We start from the raw sequence: 19212 nt of genomic DNA, 5'->3' as shown, positions 1-19212 counted from the left end.
ACAGCTGGTCACATGTTGGACACTTAAGCATGAGGCAATGAGCCAGGATAAAGAAGTCCCCTGTGAAAGGCACACTGTAAACACCCATAATCAAATCCCCTGGAGCCCCATCAGCACAGGGCTAGAGTTCCTAGCCACTCTAGAGAGACCTCATGACTAAATTAGAGAAAAATACAACGTGTGTGTGTTTTTGGAGGATAAAGAAATGAAGCTAGAGGTAAACAAGGTTTACCAGAACATGAAGTTTCTGGTGAAACATACTATGGAGTTTGAACAATAGTCAGTTGGGGGCAGAAAGAAAACATTTATATTTTGAAAGTATATTTATTATAGGCAGCACACAAATGAGTACAGGATTCAAATGCAATCAGCCCTTAATTTTCCAAAATTCAAACTCTGTAACAGATAAAGATGCTTATGCTGGCCATGAAGAAGAAAGTGTAAGCTGCTTGTTTGTCTTCTATATTATTATTTAAAAATTTTAAATGAAAAGCCCTCTTTATTATCCTAAAGAAGTATACTTAAAGCTCACGGACTCAGACACCATTAAATTTCCTCCCACTCTTCAACATATAAGATTCACTCATATAAGATTTTTCTGATTCCTATGAAAAGCACTGGTACACCTGAAATATTGCCCTAAGGCCTTATGTTAAGTATCATTTATTGCTACTATTATTTTTCATAAACATGGTGAAAATCTTCACTCCAAGAGAAAATTTAAATCCCCAGTCACCAATCTCTTCTCTAGAAAGAATCAAACTTTCCTCAAGAAGGGAAGATGCTGAGTAGGAGATGCCATCATCATAAGACATTTGATGACACTGTGGTCTGCATGGCAAATGGCCATTTACTCTATGAAACCATTCATTTCCTGCACTGTGGTTCCCATGTGTTTGCCCTTTTGGAACGATGATGGGAAGTTTCCTACCATAAGAAAGACTATGACGACAACTACATGTTGCTCCTCCTAGATTTGGAAAAGGTCCCATTGTCCTTCATGCATTAGATGGATCTAAAATAAGAAGTCTAGACAGTGGAAAACGTACATAAAACTTGAGTTTGTTCCCTATTATTTAGTATTGTAGAATGGAAATCACTCAGTAATCTTCCCCCTAATCAAAGCAGAATTGAGGAAGTATGCAAGAGTATAAAGTACGTATGTAAAAGTAAGGTAATAAATCTTAGGCAGTTTTCCTAGTTCATTATTAGCTACTTCAAGTTTTTTTAGAAGTGGGTCAGATAAAAATTATATGGAAGTGAATAAAATTGCATTTATCAAGTTTGAAAGCAGCTTGTTTGTAACATTCAAGACCATTCACTGCCCAATAGACTTCGATTATAGCCAGTAAATATTTAGTGGGTTTAGTCAGTTTGATACTTGTGAGGTCACAGCAATTCTATTTTATCTTTTACTATATCCCAACACAACAGGTGTTTTACACCCTTTTGTTTGAAGAAACTTTGGGAAAACTTACTATTTAGGCTTTGTTCTTCTTCTTACCCTCACTAGTAATATCCTACATTTCAAAACAAAGTAGTAGTGTTCAACTTTGTTCTTCTTCTCCGCATTTTCTTTGGATACTCTAAGTCACTTGAATTTCTGAATAAATTTTAGAATCAGCTTTCATTTTCTGAAAAAAGAAAAAGATTAAAAAAATGCCTCCAGGATTTTGATTGAGATCAAAACAGAGCAATTTGGGGAAAACTGATGTCTTAACAATACTAAATCCTCTAACCCATGAACAAAGTCTCTTCATTTTTTCCCCTCTAATTTCTCAGCAAAGTCGCATCATTTTCAAGGCAGATCTTTTGTCAGATTTATCCCTACATATTTTGTATTTTTTGTGCAATTGTAAATAACGCCATTTTTAACGTTTTTTTCCATTTCCAATTGTTCATTGCTAGTTTATAGAAATACAATTAAATTTTGTATATTGATTTTATATTCTAAAATTTGCTAACCTAACTTACTGATTCTAGTAGTTTTTTATAGATTACACTGTCTTTTAAATATAGACAATTATTGCCTGCAAAAGAAAAGTTTTTCTTCCTTCTCAATCTTGATGCCTTCTGTTTCTTCCTCTTGCCCTATTACACTGGCTGGATTCTTCAATACAATGTTGAATAGAAATTGTTGAAGCAAGCATCCTTGTCTTTTCCTTTATGTCGGGAGAAAGCATTCAGTCTTTCATCATTAAGTTTGATGTTAGTTACAGGGTTTTTTTTTTGTTGATGCCATTTATCAGGTTGAGGAGAGCCCCTTATATTCCTAGTTTGCTAAAACGTTTTAACAGGAATGGAGGTTGGATTTTTCAGACTTTTTCTGCATCTACAAAGATGATCACGATTTTTCTTTTTTTGTTTGTTATGGCGAATTACATTAATTGTGTTTAAAATGTTAAACCACTCTTGCACTCCTGAGATAAACCTCACTAGGTCACAGTGTATTATCGTTTTCATTTGTTGTTAGATTGACTTGTTAAATTTTTCTTAAGGAGTTTTACATTTAAGTTCATGAAAAATATTGATACACAGTTTTCTTATCTTACAATGCTTTATAATGTCTTTATCAAGGTAATTCAAGCTTCATAGAATGAGTTAGGAAGTGTTATCTGCTTCTCACTTTCTGGAAATGTTTGTACAGAATTGATATTATTTCTCTCTTGACTGGTAGAATGCACTGGTGAAGCCCTCTGGGCCCATAATTTCCTCTGTGAGTTTTAAACTACAAATTTAATTTCTTTCGTAGGTGGAGGCCTATGCAGTTTTGTTTCTTCTTGAATAAGTTGTAGTAATTTGTGCCATTTAAGAAATTTGTTTAATCTAAGCTGTCATGTTTATTGACATAAAGTTACTCCCAATATTCCCTTAATAGCCTATTAAGATCTGATACAGTTCGCCTGTGTCCCCACCCAAATCTCATCTTGAATTGTAGCACCCATAATTCCCACTTGTGGAAGGGACCCAGGAGGATGTAATTGAATCATGGGGGTGGTCTTCCCCATACTGTTCTTGTGGTAGTGAGTAAGTCTTCTAAGATATAATGGTTTTATAAGGGGAAACCACTTTTGCTTGGCTCACATTCTTTTTTTGCCTGCTGCCATGTAAGATGTGCTTTTTGCCTTCTGCCGTGATTGTGAGGCCTCCCCAGCCACGTGGAACTCTGAGTCTATTAAATCTCTTTTTCTTTATAAATTACCCCATCTTGGCTGGGTGCAGTGGCTCATGCCTGTAATGCCAACACTTTGGGAGGCTGAGGTGGGCAGATCACAAGGTCAAGAGATCGAGACGAGCTTGGCCAACATGGTGAAACCCCATCTCTACTAAAAATACAAAAATTATCTGGGTGTGGTGGCACACTCCTGTAGTCCCAGCTACTCAGGAGGCTGAGGCAGGAGAATCACTTGAACTCGGGAGGCGGAGGTTGCAGTGAGCCGAGATTGCACCTGCACTCCAGCCTCGGCAACAAGCATGAAATTCCATCTCAAAAAAAAAAAAATAAATAAATAAATAAATAAATAAATTACCCAGTCTCAAGTATGTCTTTATCAACAGTGTGAGAGCAGATTAATACAACAATTTGGTACTGGTAGAGTGGGGTGCTGCTGTAAAGATACCAGAAAATGTGGAAGTGACTTTGGAACTGCATAATAGGCAAAGATTGGAAGAGTTTGGAGGCTTCAGAAGAAGACAGAAAAATGTGGGAAAGTGTGAAACTTCCTAGAGACTTGTTGAATGACTTTGACCAAAATGCTGATAATGATATGGACAATGAAATCCAGGTTGAGGTGGTTTCAGACGGAGATGAAAAACTTCTTGGGACCTGCAGTAAAGGTAATTCTTGTGTTTTAGCAAAGAAAATGGCAGCATTTTGCCCCTGCCCTAGAGATTTATGGAACTTTGAACTTGAGGGAGATGATTTAGGGTATCTGGCGGAAAAGATTTCTAAGCAGCAAAGCATTCAACAGGTGACTTGGGTGCTGTTAAAAGCATTCACTTTTAAAAGGGAAACAGAGCATAAAAGTTTGGAAAATTTGCAGCCTGATGATGCAATAGAAAAGAGAAAAACATTTTCTGAGGAAAAATTCAAGCCAGATGCAGAAATTTGCATAAGTAATGAAGAGCCAAATGTTAATCGCCAAAACAATGGGGAAAATGTCTCCAGGGCACGTCAGAGAACTTTATGGCAGCCCCTCCCATCACAGGCCCAGAGGCCTAGGAGAAAGAAATGGTTTTGTGAACCCAGGACTTCCCTGCTCTATGGAGCCCAGGGACTTGGTGCCCTGCATCCTAGCTTCTCTAGCCACGGCTAAAAGGGGCCACGGTACAACTTGGGCCATGGGTTTAGAAGGTGGAAGCCTAAAACCTTGGCAGCTTACATATGGTGTTGAGCTTGCAGGCACGAGGAAGTCAAGAATTGATGTTTGGGAACTTCTGCCTAGATTTCAGAAGATGTGTGGAAACACCTGGATGACTAGGCAGAGGTGTGCTGTAGGGGTGGAGCCCTCATGGGGAACCTCTGCTAGGGCAGTGTGGAAGGGAAATGTTGGGTGTGATTCCCCACACAGAATCCCCACTGGGACACTACCTAGTGGAGCTGTGAGAAGAGGGCCACAATCCTCCAGACCCCAGAATGGTAGATCCACCCACAGCTTGCACTCTGCACCTGGAAAAGCTGCAGACACTCAATGCCAGACCATGAAAGCAGCCAGGAGGGAGGCTGTACCCTGCAAAGCCACAGGGGTGGAGCTGCCCAAGACTATGGGAACCCACCTCTTGCATCAGTGTGACCTGGATGTGACACATGGAGTCAAAGGAGATCATTTTGGTGCTTTAAGATTTGACTACCCTGCTTGATTTCAGACTTGCATGCAGCTTTTAGCCCCTTTGTTTTGGCCAATTTATCCCATTTGAAATGGCTGTATTTACCCAATGCATGTACCCCCATTGTATCTAGGAAGTAACTAACTTGCTTTTGATTTTACAGGTTCATAGGTGGAAAAGACTTGCCTTGTCTCAGATAAGACTTTGGACTGTGGACTTTTGAGTTAATGCTGACATGAGTTAAGACTTTGGTGGATGTTGGGAAGGGATAATTGATTTTGAAATATGAGGACATAAGATTTGGGAGGGGCCAGAAGTGGAATGATATGGTTTGACTGTGTCCCCAACCAAATCTCATCTTGAATTGTAGTTCCCATAATTCCTATGTGTTGTAGGAGGGACCCAGCGGGAGATAATAGAATCATGGGTGGTTCTTCCATATTGTTCTTATGGTAGTGAATAAGTCTCACAAGATCTGATGGTTTTATAAGGGCAAACCCCCTTTTGCTTGGCTTGCATTCTCTTTTTGCCTGCTGCCATGTAAGATGTGCTTGTCGCCTTCCACCATGATTGTGAGGCTTCCCCAGCCACATGGAACTGAGTTCATTAAACTTCTTTTTCTTCATAAATTACCCAGTCTCAGGTATGTCTTTATCAGCAGTGTGAAAACAGACTAAGACAATATCCATAGAATCTGTAGCTATGTCACCTTTGTGTTCACAATATTGTCCATTTGTGTCTTCATTTTTCCTGATCAGTTTGGCTGGACTTCTGTCAATTTTATTACCTTAAAGAACTGAATTTGGGTTTTATTGATTGTATTATTCTGTTCTCTCATGACTATAAATAAATACCTGAGACTGGGTAATTTATAAAGATGTTTAATTGGCTCATGGTTCTGCAGGCTGTATAGGAAACATGGTGCTGGCATCTGCTCAGCTTCTGGGAATGCCTCAATAAACTTAAAATCATGGCAGAAGGTGGAGGGGGAGCAGGCACATCACATGACCATAGAACAATCAAGAGAGAGAGCAAAGGTGCTACTCACTTTTAAATAATCAGATCTTGCAAGAATTCTCTATCATGAGAACAGTACCAAGGGGATGGTACCAAACCATTCATGAGAAATCCACTCCTATGATTCAATTACTTCCCACCACGCCCCTCCTCCAACAGTAGGGGATTACAATTTGATGTGAGCTTTGTGCAGGGATATAGATGCAAATCATATCATTGATCTTCTTTACTGTTTTTTTTTATTTCATTAATTCTATCATGATTTTCATTATTTCCTTTCATCTGCTTGAGTTTCATTTGCTCTTCTTGTTCTGGCTCAATAAGGTGAGAGCTGAGGTTATTGACTTGAGGCCCCTCTTTTTTTCTAAATCAGGTGTGGAGTGGTATAAATTTCCCCTGAAGTATTGCTTCAGTAGCTGCCCACAAATTTTCATCCGTTGTGTTTTCATTTTCATTCTTTTAAATATAGTTTCAATTCCCCCCTTGATTTCTTCTTTGTCCTGTGGGTTATTTAAAAGTGTGTTATTTAGTTCCCAAATAATTGTGGATTTTCAAAGATTTCTGTTATTTATTTCTGGTTTAATTCTATTGTGGTCAGAGAATTTACTTTGCATGGCCTGAATTCCTTCAAATTTATTAAAACATGTTTTGTATCCTGAAATACGACCTATCTTATTAAATAGTTGTCACTTTTTTAAAAATGTGCATTCTGCTGGGTGAAGAGTTCTTTAAATGTCAATTAGGTCAAGTTGGTTGATAGCGATGTGCATGTCTTTTATGTCTTCACTAATTTTCTGTCTATTCATTCTATCAATTATTGAAAGAGAAGTATTGAAATCTCTAGATATAATTGAGAACTTGTCTATTTTTCCTTGTGGTTTTTATCAGTTTTTGTTTCACATATTTTTAGCTTCTGTTATTAGCTTTATAAAGTTTTAGGTTCTATTATTAGCTACATAAAGTTTTGTTATGTCCTCTTTAGGAACTGACCCAAGTATCATTATAAATGGACCTTCTTTATCTTTGATAATACTTTTTGCTCTGACAACTACTTTATCTGATATTGGTATAGCCGGTCTATTTTTATTTTTATTTATGTTAGTACAGTAAATATTTTTCTTTTTTTCTTTTTACATATTTGTATCTTTGTATTTAAAATGTATTTCTGATAGGTAGCAAAGGGTTGAGTTTTGCTCTTCTACTCAATTTGACAATCTCTGTCTTTTAATTCAGGTGTTTAGATCATTTACATTTAATGTGCTTATTGATATTTTTAGATTTAAATTATATTTAAATTTTTTATTTATTATTGTAAATATTATTATATTTTTATTATATTATGTGATGTCTATTTGTCCTCTTTTTTTAAATTCCACTTCCCTCTTTACACCTTTCTTTTGGATTGAGTATCTTTAAAGCTTCAGTGTATGTTTTTTGTTGGCTTGTTACCAATAGCTTCTTGTTTTGTTGTCTTAGTGGTTTCTTTCTTATTCATATGATACATCTTTAACTTAACATATCATGTCTTCAAATAACATACCACTTCAAGTAGAGTATAAAAATCCTGTAATAGTATACTTAAACTTCTACCTTCCCAGCCTTTTTGCTATTGTTGTCATATATTTTACTTATATGTATAAAGCCTCATACTACATTGATATTATTTTTATTTAGTCAATTATCTTTTAGATATATTTAAGCACTAATAATACCATATTTACCCATATAGTTAATTTCTTATAGTGTGGATATTATGATGATGCATTCTTCCAGCATTTGTATGTCTGAAAAAGTTCTTATTTTCTTCATTTTTGCTGGGTGTAGATTTCTTAAAAGATATTTTTAATGAGTATTGATTTCTAGTTAGTAGAGTTTTTTTTTTCTTTTAGGGTCTAAAGATATTATTTCATTGTCATCTCATATGCTTTGTGTCTGATGAGAAATCTGCTGCTGTCCTTATTTTTGTTCTTTTGTAGGTAATACATTTTTTGTCTATGGCTGCTTTTCAAGTTTTCTATTTATCACTGGTTTTGAGAAATTTTATTATGACACATTGTGTGGCAATTTTATCATATTTCTTGTGACTGGCATTTATTGATCATTTGCCTGTGGATTTAATTTTTATCAAATTTTTGTCTATTGTTTTCTTAAATATTTTCTGTCTGTTCCCTCTTCTCATTCCTCTTCTTTGGAGACTCCAGTTACATGTATGTTAACGCACCTAAAGTTGTCCCACAGCTAACTGATGCTCTTCTTATTGTTTTAAATTTTTTTCTTTTGTTTTATTTTAGTTTCTATTTCTATGCCTTTAAGTTCATTAAACTTTTCTTCTACAATATGTAATGCTGTAAGTCTTATGAAATGTATTTTTTATTACAGACATTTTAGTTTTCATCTCTTGAAGTTGGGTTTGGGTCATTTGAATACATTTTCCATGCTACTTCTTAACTTTTTAACAGAGAGAATACATCTGACTATTGATGGGGAACCTGTCTCTCTTTGCAGCTCACTTCTCTCCAGCATTCTGTCTTTATTCTCCTGAGCTCAGTCTTCTTCTCCTGAGACTCTCAGCTCCATCCCCTCAACTCAATGAGTCCAGTAGGCTCCCCTTGAGTTTTATCTCCCAGTGGCACAGCCTAAAAACTCTCTCAAAGCTGCATGCTGGGGCAATTATAGGGCTTACCTTATATGTTTCTCATCAGTCAGGATCATTGTACTCTATTTTCTTATATCCAGTATCTCAAAAACTGTTGCTTTTGTTGTTCTTTTCTTTTCTTTTCAGACAGGAGGACAAATCCACTCTGTGTTACTGTTCTTGGATGTAAGCTGAATTCCTCCTTCTTTTTTTTTTTTAAAGCCATAAATGCTATTCCTTTACCTGAACTTAGTCTTAATAATTATGGAAAATTGTTAGCAACCCAATAAATACAGAATTAGTAAACGAGGAAAAAACAAAGAAAATATTCAGAATGTATCACAGGAAAAAAGAAATAGAAAATATGAAGAATTATGAAATGGAGTAGAATGGAAAACTATAGAATATTTTTTGCATTCTGTTTCTTTCTTCTGGGTTTGGTTTTCTTCATACTAGTATACATCCTTTTGTAGTTCTTTCAGTGATGGAAAGACTGTGAGTCATAAACTCTCAGGTTTGATTCATTTGAAATTGTCTTTATTTTACCATTACTCATGAATAATAGTTTAGCTAGGTAAAACTTCCCAGGTTGGTAACTATTTTCTTCTAATGCTTAAAGACATTATTTTATTGTTTTCTGGACTCTAGTATAGCTAATGAGAATTTTGCTATTCGTCTAGTTGTTTCTTTTGTAAATAATCTAGCTTTTACACTGATTGCTTTTAAAATTTTCATTTGTCTTTAGTAGCCTGCTGCATGCTACTGATCAACATCTGGAATTCTGGTACTTTAATCCTTCTTGCTGCTACCACCGCTTGGGAGTCAGACAGCAAGTAATCTTGAAAAGGCCATATTTTCTTTTATTACTTTGTTTCATATACCCAGGTTCAGCTTCATGGGCCTGCAACCTATGCTATCACAAAGAACTTCACATTTAAGTGGGTCCCAAACTTATTTTAGTGTTCTGCAATTACCATCTTGTAATTCCTAATAATTTAAATTTGTTTAAATTTTATTTTTAATTGTGGTAAGACACACACAACGTAAGATTTACCATCTGTGTTAGTCTGTTTTGTGTTGCTTATAAGAGAATATCTGAACATGAGTAATTTATAAAGAAAGAGGTTTATTTAATTCTCAGTTCTGCAGGCTATACAAAAAGCATGGAACCAGCATCTGCTTTTGGTGTGGGCTTCAGTAAGCTACCACTCATGGTGGAAGGCAAAGGGGAACTGACATGTGCAAAGATCACACAGTGAAAGAGGAGGAAAGGGGTGTGGGAAGGACCAGGCTCCTTTGAATAATCAGTTCTCATAGGAACTAATAAGCGTGAAAACTCATTAACCCCTGAGCGAGGATAGTAATCTAATCATGAGGAATCCACCCCCATGACCCGAACACCTTCCAATTGGCCCCACCTCCCAACACCACCACAACGGAAATTAAATATCAACATGAAATTTGGTGGGGACAAAGCATAGCACTATTGCATCCATTTTTGCATCTATATTCAGTAAAGTACATTAACATTATGGAACCAATCTCCAGAACTCTTTTCACCTTGCAGAACTGAAATTCTTTCTCCATTAAACAACTCCCATTTCCTCTCTCTTAACCCTTGTTAATTCCTATTCTACTTTCTGTTTCTTTGAAGTTGACTACTCTAGGTATCTCATATAAGTGAAATTGCACAGTGTTTGTCCTTTTGTGGCTGACTTTTTTCACTTAGCATAATATCCTCAAGGTCCATCCATATTGTAGCACGTGTGGCATCTCCTTCCCTTTTAAGGGCGAATAACATTCCACTCTATGTATATAGCACATTAGGTGAAAATTCTGAAAAATATTTTTGCAAAAGGGTTCCCACATTTTCATTTCACACCAGTCCTGAAAATTATGCAGCTGGTCCTGATTTTATTTAATTATACAAGAATTTTATTTTTAAAAAACTGTAAAGGAATACAGTACAGGAGGGGAAATTAATCAATAGTGTATGCTTCACAAGAGTACTTTCCATAGTCCAAGAGAAAATGACACAGAGTTAAACCCTTCATAGATATACACCACATATCCAGCCTTGCCCCCTGACCCTTGGGTCTACCTCCCTCTAAGGAGGCTTTTCTTTCTGTAACAACCAGAGTGTGAGTCTTCATCCTTCCCTTGGAAAAACCCCTCCCCTACTCACTGGTATCAGTCATGTCCAAGAATTCTCATCCTACCCATTTCCACATCTCAACCAGTGCAATCCCTAGGACAATATTTTCTGGTAGGAAGCTTCCCAAGTTAAGCTAGGATATCACTGGGACGTAAGAGTTTTCCTAAGGACAGTCAAGACAAATATTGCCACTCTGAGTTCTCTCTGAGATCAGGTCAGTGCTCTCTGAGATCTCCCTGGTAGTGTAATGTACAAATATGCCTTCCTCAGTCATCTCACAGGTAATTCTTGTCTCAGGAGAGACATTAAATTCCAGAAACATCACAACTGAGATTTGTAATAAAGATGAGAAGTTTCTCTAATGACAGTCAGTTGTGCTCAGGCTGCTCCCACAGCCGATGACAATATATATTATTTTGTCCACAAGTGATAGGCTGCCCTTTGTCTCCTTTCTAATTCCAAAATTTGAACAGAGGCCCGGAGTACACAAAAATGAATCCTAGCAAATACAGTCATCCCTCAGTGGCCCTGGGGAATTGGTTCCAGGATCCACAGATACTTAAGTCCTTTGTATAACACAGTGTAGTATTTACATATAACCTATGCAAATCCTCTTGTATACTTTAAATCATCTCTAGATTACTTATAATATCTAATACAATGTAAATGCTATGTACATAGTTATACTGTATTGTTTAGGGAATAATGACAAGAAAAAAAGTCTGTAGATTTTCAGTGCAGACACAACCATTCATTTTTTAAAAATATTTTTAATCCATGCTTGGCTGAATTCATGGATGTGAAACTCATGAATACGGAGGACCAACTGTAAAACTTTTTCAAATTACAGAGCCATTCACTTTTTGGGGTCCTCCCTGTGGCCACACAAATACCTAGATGAGGCTTTGACCTAAGGGTTTTGCTGCACCTTAGGCAAATCACATTTTAAAGCAGAACATATTGATACTTTTTGTACTTAAAAAGCGAATCAGAATTAAAGTAGTTTCATAATTTTTAAAGCAATTCCTAAGGTCTAGAGGATGGGATGCTGCAGAGGGCACGGGAGTGTGTGTGTGTTCGTGTGTGGTGCATGGGGGTGGTGTGGAGGAACGTGATGCTGCTCATAACATGAGTTTAGATGAACGAGCCTGTGAAATTGAATTGGGTGACAAAATAATCCTTAGGGAAAGCCTGTTAGGTGGTTGGAATCTAAGTATAAATGAAAGGGGTCAGACCTCATTATGATAAAAATGCAGTTTTAGCTTCATGATTTCAGCTAGTGCTTTTGATCTGGCTATTAAAAATCCTGTAAAGATTTTAAAGGCAATTTGGTTCATTTAATAGATTGTCTAGACCTGAGCTGACCCGTGGGGCGGCTTTGGGTCATTTAAGACGTGCTGTACATGTAAAATTCCCACTTGATTTTGAAGACTAATGAACAACAAGAAAGCCAAATATTAAAAACTACAGCATTTTGTACATATTGGGTTAAATAATATGCTATTATAATTTTAACTGTTTATTTTTACTTTTATTTTCCTATGGGGTTTTTCCAGTGAAAACCCAAAAACCTGCCAGAAATTCTAACACTAGTCCTTTAGAATTTAGAATTCTAAATTCTAAAAGCGTTGTAACGCTTCTTTTTAGTTTTCAAATGGAGCTACTACATTTAAAACTGCACAGTGACTTGGTTTTGTGGCTCGCGTTAGGTTTCTATTAGACAGCACAATCAAATTAGAACTCAGGATTAATAAACCCACTGTAAACCACAAAACTACATGGAAACTGAACAACTGCTCCTGAATGACTACTGGGTAAATAACGAAATGAAGGCAGAAATAAAGATGTTCTTTGAAACCAATGAGAACAAAGGTACAACATACCAGAATCTCTGGGACACATTTAGAGCAGTGTGTAGAGGGAAATTTATAGCACTAAATGCCCACAAGAGAAAACATGAAAGATCTAAAATCGACACCCTAACATCACAATTAAAGGAACTAGAGAAGCAAGAGTAAACAAATTCAAAAGCTAGCAGAAGGCAAGAAATAACTAAGATTAGAGCAGAACTGAAGGAGATAGAGACACAAAAAATCCCTTCAAAAAATCAATGAATCCAGGAGGTGGTTTTTTGAAAAGATCAAAAAAATAGATAGACCACTAGCAAGACTAATAAAGAAGAAAAGAGAGATGAATCAAATAGATGCCATAAAAATGATAAAGGAGATATCACCCCCAATCACACACAAATACAAACTACCATCAGAGAATACTATAAACGCCTCTATGCAAATAAACTAGAAAATCTAGAAGAAATGGATAAATTCCTGGACACATACACCCTCCCAAGACTAAACCAGGAAGAAGTTGAATCTCTGAATAGACCAATAACAGGCTCTGAAATCAAGGCAATAATTAATAGCCTACCAACCAAAAATAGTCCAGGACCAGACGGATTCACAGCCGAGTTCTACCAGAGGTACAAAGAGGAGCTAGTACTGTTCCTTCTGAAACTAATCCATTCAATAGGAAAAGAGAGAATCCTCCCTAACTCATTTTATGAGGCCAGCATCATCCTGATACCAAAGCCTGGCAGAGACACAACAAAAAAAGAAAATTTTAGACCAACATACCTGATAAGTATCAATGTGAAAATCTTCAATAAAATACTGACAAACTGAATCCAGCAGCACATCAAAAAGTTTATCAACCACAATCAAGTTGGCTTCATCCCTGGGATGCAAGGCTGGTTCAACATATGCAAATCAATAAACATAATCCATCTCATAAACAGAACCAATGATAAAAACCACATGATTATCTCAATAGATTCAGAAAAGGCCTTTGGCAAAATTCAACAGCCCTTCATGCTAAAAACTCTCAATAAACTAGGTATTGATGGAATATATCTCAAAACAATAACAGCTATTTATGACAAACCCACAGTCAATATCATACTGAATGGACAAAAACTGGAAGCATTCCCTTTGAAAACTGGCACAAGACAAGGATGCCCTCTCTCACCACTCCTATTCTACATAGTGTTGGAAGTTCTGGCCAGGGCAATCAGGCAAGAGAAAGAAATAAAGGGTATTTCTTTAGGAAAAGAGGAAGTCAAATTGTCCCTGTGTGCAGATGAGATGATTGCATATTTAGAAAACCCCATCACCTCAGCCCAAAATCTCCTTAAGCCGATAAGCAACTTCAGCAAAGTCTCAGGATACAAAATCAATGTGCAAAAATCACAAGCATTCCTATACACCAATAACAGACAGAGCACCAAATCATGAGTAAACTCCCATTCACAATTGCTACAGAGAGAATAAAATACCTAGGAATCCAACTTACAAAGGATGTGAAGGACCTCTTCAAGGAGAACTGCAAACCACTGCTCAACAAAATAAAGGAGGACACAAACAAATGGAAGAACATTCCAAGCTCATGGATAGGAAGAATCAATATCATGAAAATGGTCATACTGCCCAAGGTAATTTATAGATTCAATGCCATCCCCATCAAGCTGCCAATGACTTTCTTCACAGAATTGGAAAAAAACACTTTAAAGTTCATATGGAACCAAAAAGGAGCCCACATTGCCAAGACAATCCTAAGCAAAAAGGACAAAGCTGGAAGCATCACGCTACCTGACTTCAAACTATACTACAAGGCTACAGTAACCAAAACAGCATGGTACTGGTACTGAAACAGAGATATAAACCAACGGAACAGAACAGAGGCCTCAGAAATAACACCACACATCTACAACCACCTGATCTTCAACAAACCTGAAGAAAACAAGCAATGGGGAAAGGATTCCCTATTTAAAAAATGGTGCTGGGAAAACTGGTTAGCCATAGGTAGAAAGCTGAAACTGGATCCCTTCTTTACACCTTATACAAAAATTAATTCAAGATGGATTAAAGACTTAAATGTTAGACCTAAAACCATAAAAACCCTAGAAGAAACCTAGGCAATACCATTCAGGACATAGGCATGGGCAAGGACTTCATGACTAAAACCCCAAAAGCAATGGCAACAAAAGTCCAAATAGACAAATGGGATCTAATTAAACTAAAGAGCTTCTGCACAGCAAAAGAAATTACCATCAGAGTGAACAGGCAACCTACAGAATGGGAGAAAATTTTTGCAATCTACCCATCTGACAAAGGGCTAATATCCAGAATCTACAAAGAACTTAAACAAATTTACAAGAAATAAACAAATGACCCCATCAAAAAGTGGGCAAAGGATATAAACAGACACTTCTCAAAAGAAGACATTTATGCAGCCAGCAGATACATGAAAAAATGCTCAACATCACTGGTCATCAGAGAAATGCAAATCAAAACCACAATGAGATACCAGCTCACACCAGTTAGAATGGCAATCATTAAAAAGTCAGGAAACAACAGATGCTGGAGAAGATGTAGAAAAATAGGAAAGCTTTTACACTGTTGGTGGGAGTGTAAACTAGTTCAACCATTGTGGAAGACAGCATGGCAATTCCTCAAGGATCTAGAACTAGAAATACCATTTGACCCAGCAATCCCATTACTGGGTATATACCCAAAGGATTATAAATCATGCTGCTATAAAGACACATGCACACATATGTTTATTGCAGCACTATTCACAATAGCAAAAACTTGGAACTAACCCAAATGTCCATCACTGATAGATTGGACTAAGAAAATGTGGCACATATACACCATGGAATACTATGCAGCAATAAAAAAGGATGAGTTCATGTCCTTTGCAAGGACATGGATGCAGCTGGAAATCATCATTCTGAGCAAACTATCACAAGGACAGAAAACCAAACACCACATGTTCTCACTCATAGGTGGGAATTGAACAATGAGAACACTTGGACACAGGGAGGGGAACATCACACCTGGGGGCCTGTCGTGGGGTGGGGTGTAAGAGGAGGGATAGCATTAGGAGAAATACCTAATGTAAATGATGAGTTACTGGGTGCAGCAAACCAACATGGCACATGTATACCTATGTAAGAAACCTGCACATCGTGCACATGTACCCTAGAACTTAAAGTATATATATAAAAAAGACTATATTCAGTAGGATTTTATTAATTAGGTATATTAAGAATATACTGTATGCATTAACTTTTCATTTTCTGAGCAAAAGTTTTTTGATTTTGGTATTTGGTTAATAAATGAGCAATAATTTTATACTATAATATTTAGAATATTTTAGAATTCATTTGGTGTTTTCAAGCAAAAAATTTATGAAAGGATATAGAGCTCAGTTTTCTTTTCAATTATATTTCATGAAGTTCAAGTGTGAAGGTATAATTCGTGCTCATCAATTAATATATCCTGTCATGCCTAAAAATGATGGATTTACACTTTTCTATAGTCCTATTATTTAACATGAAAATCTTCTTGGGAACTTTTTTTAAGTTCAATGTTTCTAAGAAGTTCCTATTTTAATTTTTTTCCAAGTTGATTTAGAAATTTTTGAATGCATCTTAAATTTTTTTGAAGGAATAGATTTTTTCTTTGTGTGCTATAAAGTACTCTGATACTCCTTTAAAATACAAGTATCAGGTAACAGAGCTAACATCTTTGTGGAAACTGCTTTTCCTCTGTAGTTACCTTATTGCGCATATTGTGTCTGGGAGAAGTCACTGATTTTTCTGGATATTCTCCAAATGTCTTTACCAGTGTTTAGCATTATAATAGGAGTCAAGTCTTTTTTTTTTTCCACTATAGTTTCAGATCTTGAACGTACTCTTTAATAAATGTAGTACACAGTTTGTCTTTGCAATGCAAAACCTCAGTCATGTGCCTCCCCACCCCTCCTGGGGGTTAATATTAGGAATTAGAATAAGTCAATGAAATATGGGAACATATTTCATGATCTCACTCATGGCCTGCTTGAGAGGGCCTGAAATAACTACTGAGTAAGAAATAATGTTAATCTTACTTGAATTCTCCTAAAGTTAATTGTGATAATGGTTATTTTTCTACTAGGTAAATCAACTGCTTTATTGAGAATAAATGCCTAAATGAAATCCTGCTTATTTCAATCTATTTAATGTATCTTTAACATTGAATCAGCATTAGAGTTGTGGCTGTTATTATTATTATAATTTAACCTCAGTTTTAATATCATATTTAGATCTAACTATTTAACAGCTGAACTCATAATAGCTGCACATGTTGAGGGCTGCTTTCTACTATGCTAATACCTTTGATTTTCAGTCTGGGGACTTTCTTTCTGACCACTGGGGCATGAATGCCCTGCTCATACAAAGGCTAAGCCAGGAGTTTAGGGGAATTAACTTCAGAAACAGCTCACATGCAGTATCAAGGGGGAAGCTAGTAATGACACAGTTTTCTCACCCCTTCATCTGATTAACTTTGAGGGATATTCTACTTTGGTACTTTGCAAAGTTTATCACTTGGGGATCCTGTTAAAAATTCACATCCTGATTTAGTGGATTTGTGGTAGAGCTTCAGATGATGATGATGATGATGATGATGATGATGATCCACTTTGAGTAGCAAGCTCTACACTGTCTCTCAGAATCCTCCAATGGAATGAAGCTTCATTTGCCCTCAATGGTAACTTTCTTGATTATTCTCCTTTGGTTGTGTTTTCTTCCCTTGCCTATTTCTCACTTCTCTATTCCCCTACCAGTGTTTCCTACTTGCATGTGAATTCTTATTTCAGGTTGCTTCTGGGGTAACCCAAGCCAAGAATACGCATCTCTCTATTTATCTATCTGCTCACCTATCCATCCATCTATTATCTACATCTATCCATCCATCCATCCATCCATCCATGTAATGCATTCATCTATCTTCCATTTGTCTATTTATGTAATCTATTTATCTATCTTATCTATCATGTATCTAATATATTCATCTATCCACCTACCTATCTATTCATCTACTTAATCAATTCATCTATGTATCTACTATTTATCTATCTAATCTATTCATCTATCCATCCATCTATCTAATCTGTCTACCTACCTACCTACCTACCTATCTGGAACATAGCAACACAGCACAGCCTCTTTAAAAATCCAGTAGATTGAAGAGCTGAAAGAGAAAGAATGAAGACATACTGGAGGGGGTGGAAAGGAAACGTTGATGACTACCAGCTAAAGGGACTTTTTCTTCCTTCTTGTGTCATTTTCAACAGGATATGGTATCATGGAGCTCCGGTGAAAGAAGAGACTAGGCAGTCAGCTATGGTTACATAAACTGGGCAGCTCCATAAGTCCATGGAGGAATCCCCTTTCTACTAGGAAAGATGGACAAGGACTTTATGCCTGATTATTTTATTCAGGGCACACTGCTGACAGGGTTGGCCAGTAAGGCCATAGAGAGAAGGCAGGCCAAATGCTAATCTTGGAAAGGACGGAAATCAGCATAAGTAGAGAGACGCAGGGTGAAGTGGTAGCGAACAGCGGATGTCACACTGTGTGGGCTTGTGGGTCAGTCCTGTTAAAGGGAGGAAAATCAGTAAATGGGCTTGCAGATGGTTACCCAAGATTTCTTCATGACTTCGTGCAGCCTGTACAATGTATGCTCTTTATCTTGTGGGAGTGCAATTGAGAGCCCTGGACTTTCTCAGCTCAGATCCCAACTCTGCCACCTCCTGTTTATGCTACCTCAGCATGTGTATTCAACCTCTTTAAGCATCGGTCTTCCCATCTATGTAGTGGGGACAGTAATTCCTATCTCATAGGATTGTCATAATAATTAAATGAGATGTTTTGTACAAAGTGCTGCTTTTATTACAACTGCAGGATAAGAGAGCAGCCCTGATACTGTAAATATTCCCAAGAATGATGAGGAAATAATGGTGGATCTTTTACTTGATTCCAGCGTTATGAACACACATATACACACACACACACACACATATGTTTAATAGCATATAGGTAGAAAGCCACAGGAGTGGTAATACCCTGATTATGTAAATCAACCCCAGCTCTAACAGCTAAAAAACCCTACTACTGCTCTTAGCTATGCATGAAATCACCCCCATGAAACTTTTCTTTGAATAAAGCAAACATCTGTTCTTGGTGGAATGCAAAAGAGAAACTTTATTTGAAGTTCCTGCTTCCCCTTCTCATTAAAAGTATTTTGAGCACTACTAAAATAGTTCCTGCCAAGAGCACTTTTCGCGCTCTTCAGTTTCTTAGGTTCACTGGCCTGAGAACCAGCATTCAGCATTCTTAGTCCCACCATAGCTGGGAGTCTGGGGTCTGGGAAAGGGACACAGTCACTTTGTTTTTGCCATCAAGACCCTCTGATCGCCTCGGATGGTCTCACCTGCTTTTGCTTCTTTCCAGTCCTGACAGGTTAATATTCTGGAAGCAAGATCTTGGAAGGCCAAGGACAGGTCATTTCTTAGGACTGTGCAAAAGAAAATCAGTCTTTACAGTAAGCTATTTGATTCCAGTAGTTCTTTCATCTCAGTCTTTTGAAAGCAACTTCCCCTCTTTAACCAACACCTGCCATGGCCTCTTCATGGGCTGAAGAAGGTGAGTGCTGATGGAAATCCCAGATGTGGCCAAAACTCCCCAGCAGCAGAC

General features: G+C 37.0%; 1 long non-coding RNA gene across 1 annotated transcript in view; it reads left to right on the top strand.

Annotated features, from left to right (window-relative positions):
- Positions 1-8072: 8072 nt before the first annotated feature.
- Positions 8073-19212, top strand: part of LOC141410170 (uncharacterized) — a 31717-nt gene continuing 20577 nt past the window's right edge. Inside the window, exons 1-2 of the long non-coding RNA XR_012434246.1 lie at positions 8073-11204; positions 18979-19161. This is a non-coding gene — a long non-coding RNA (uncharacterized lncRNA). The remainder of the gene's footprint in view (positions 11205-18978; positions 19162-19212) is intronic.

The sequence above is a fragment of the Macaca fascicularis genome, chromosome 4 (assembly GCF_037993035.2).
Source record: "Macaca fascicularis isolate 582-1 chromosome 4, T2T-MFA8v1.1".
NCBI lineage: Eukaryota > Metazoa > Chordata > Mammalia > Primates > Cercopithecidae > Macaca > Macaca fascicularis.
The sequence above is the reverse complement of the archived record's forward strand: the minus strand, read 5'-3'. Positions and strand labels throughout refer to the sequence as shown.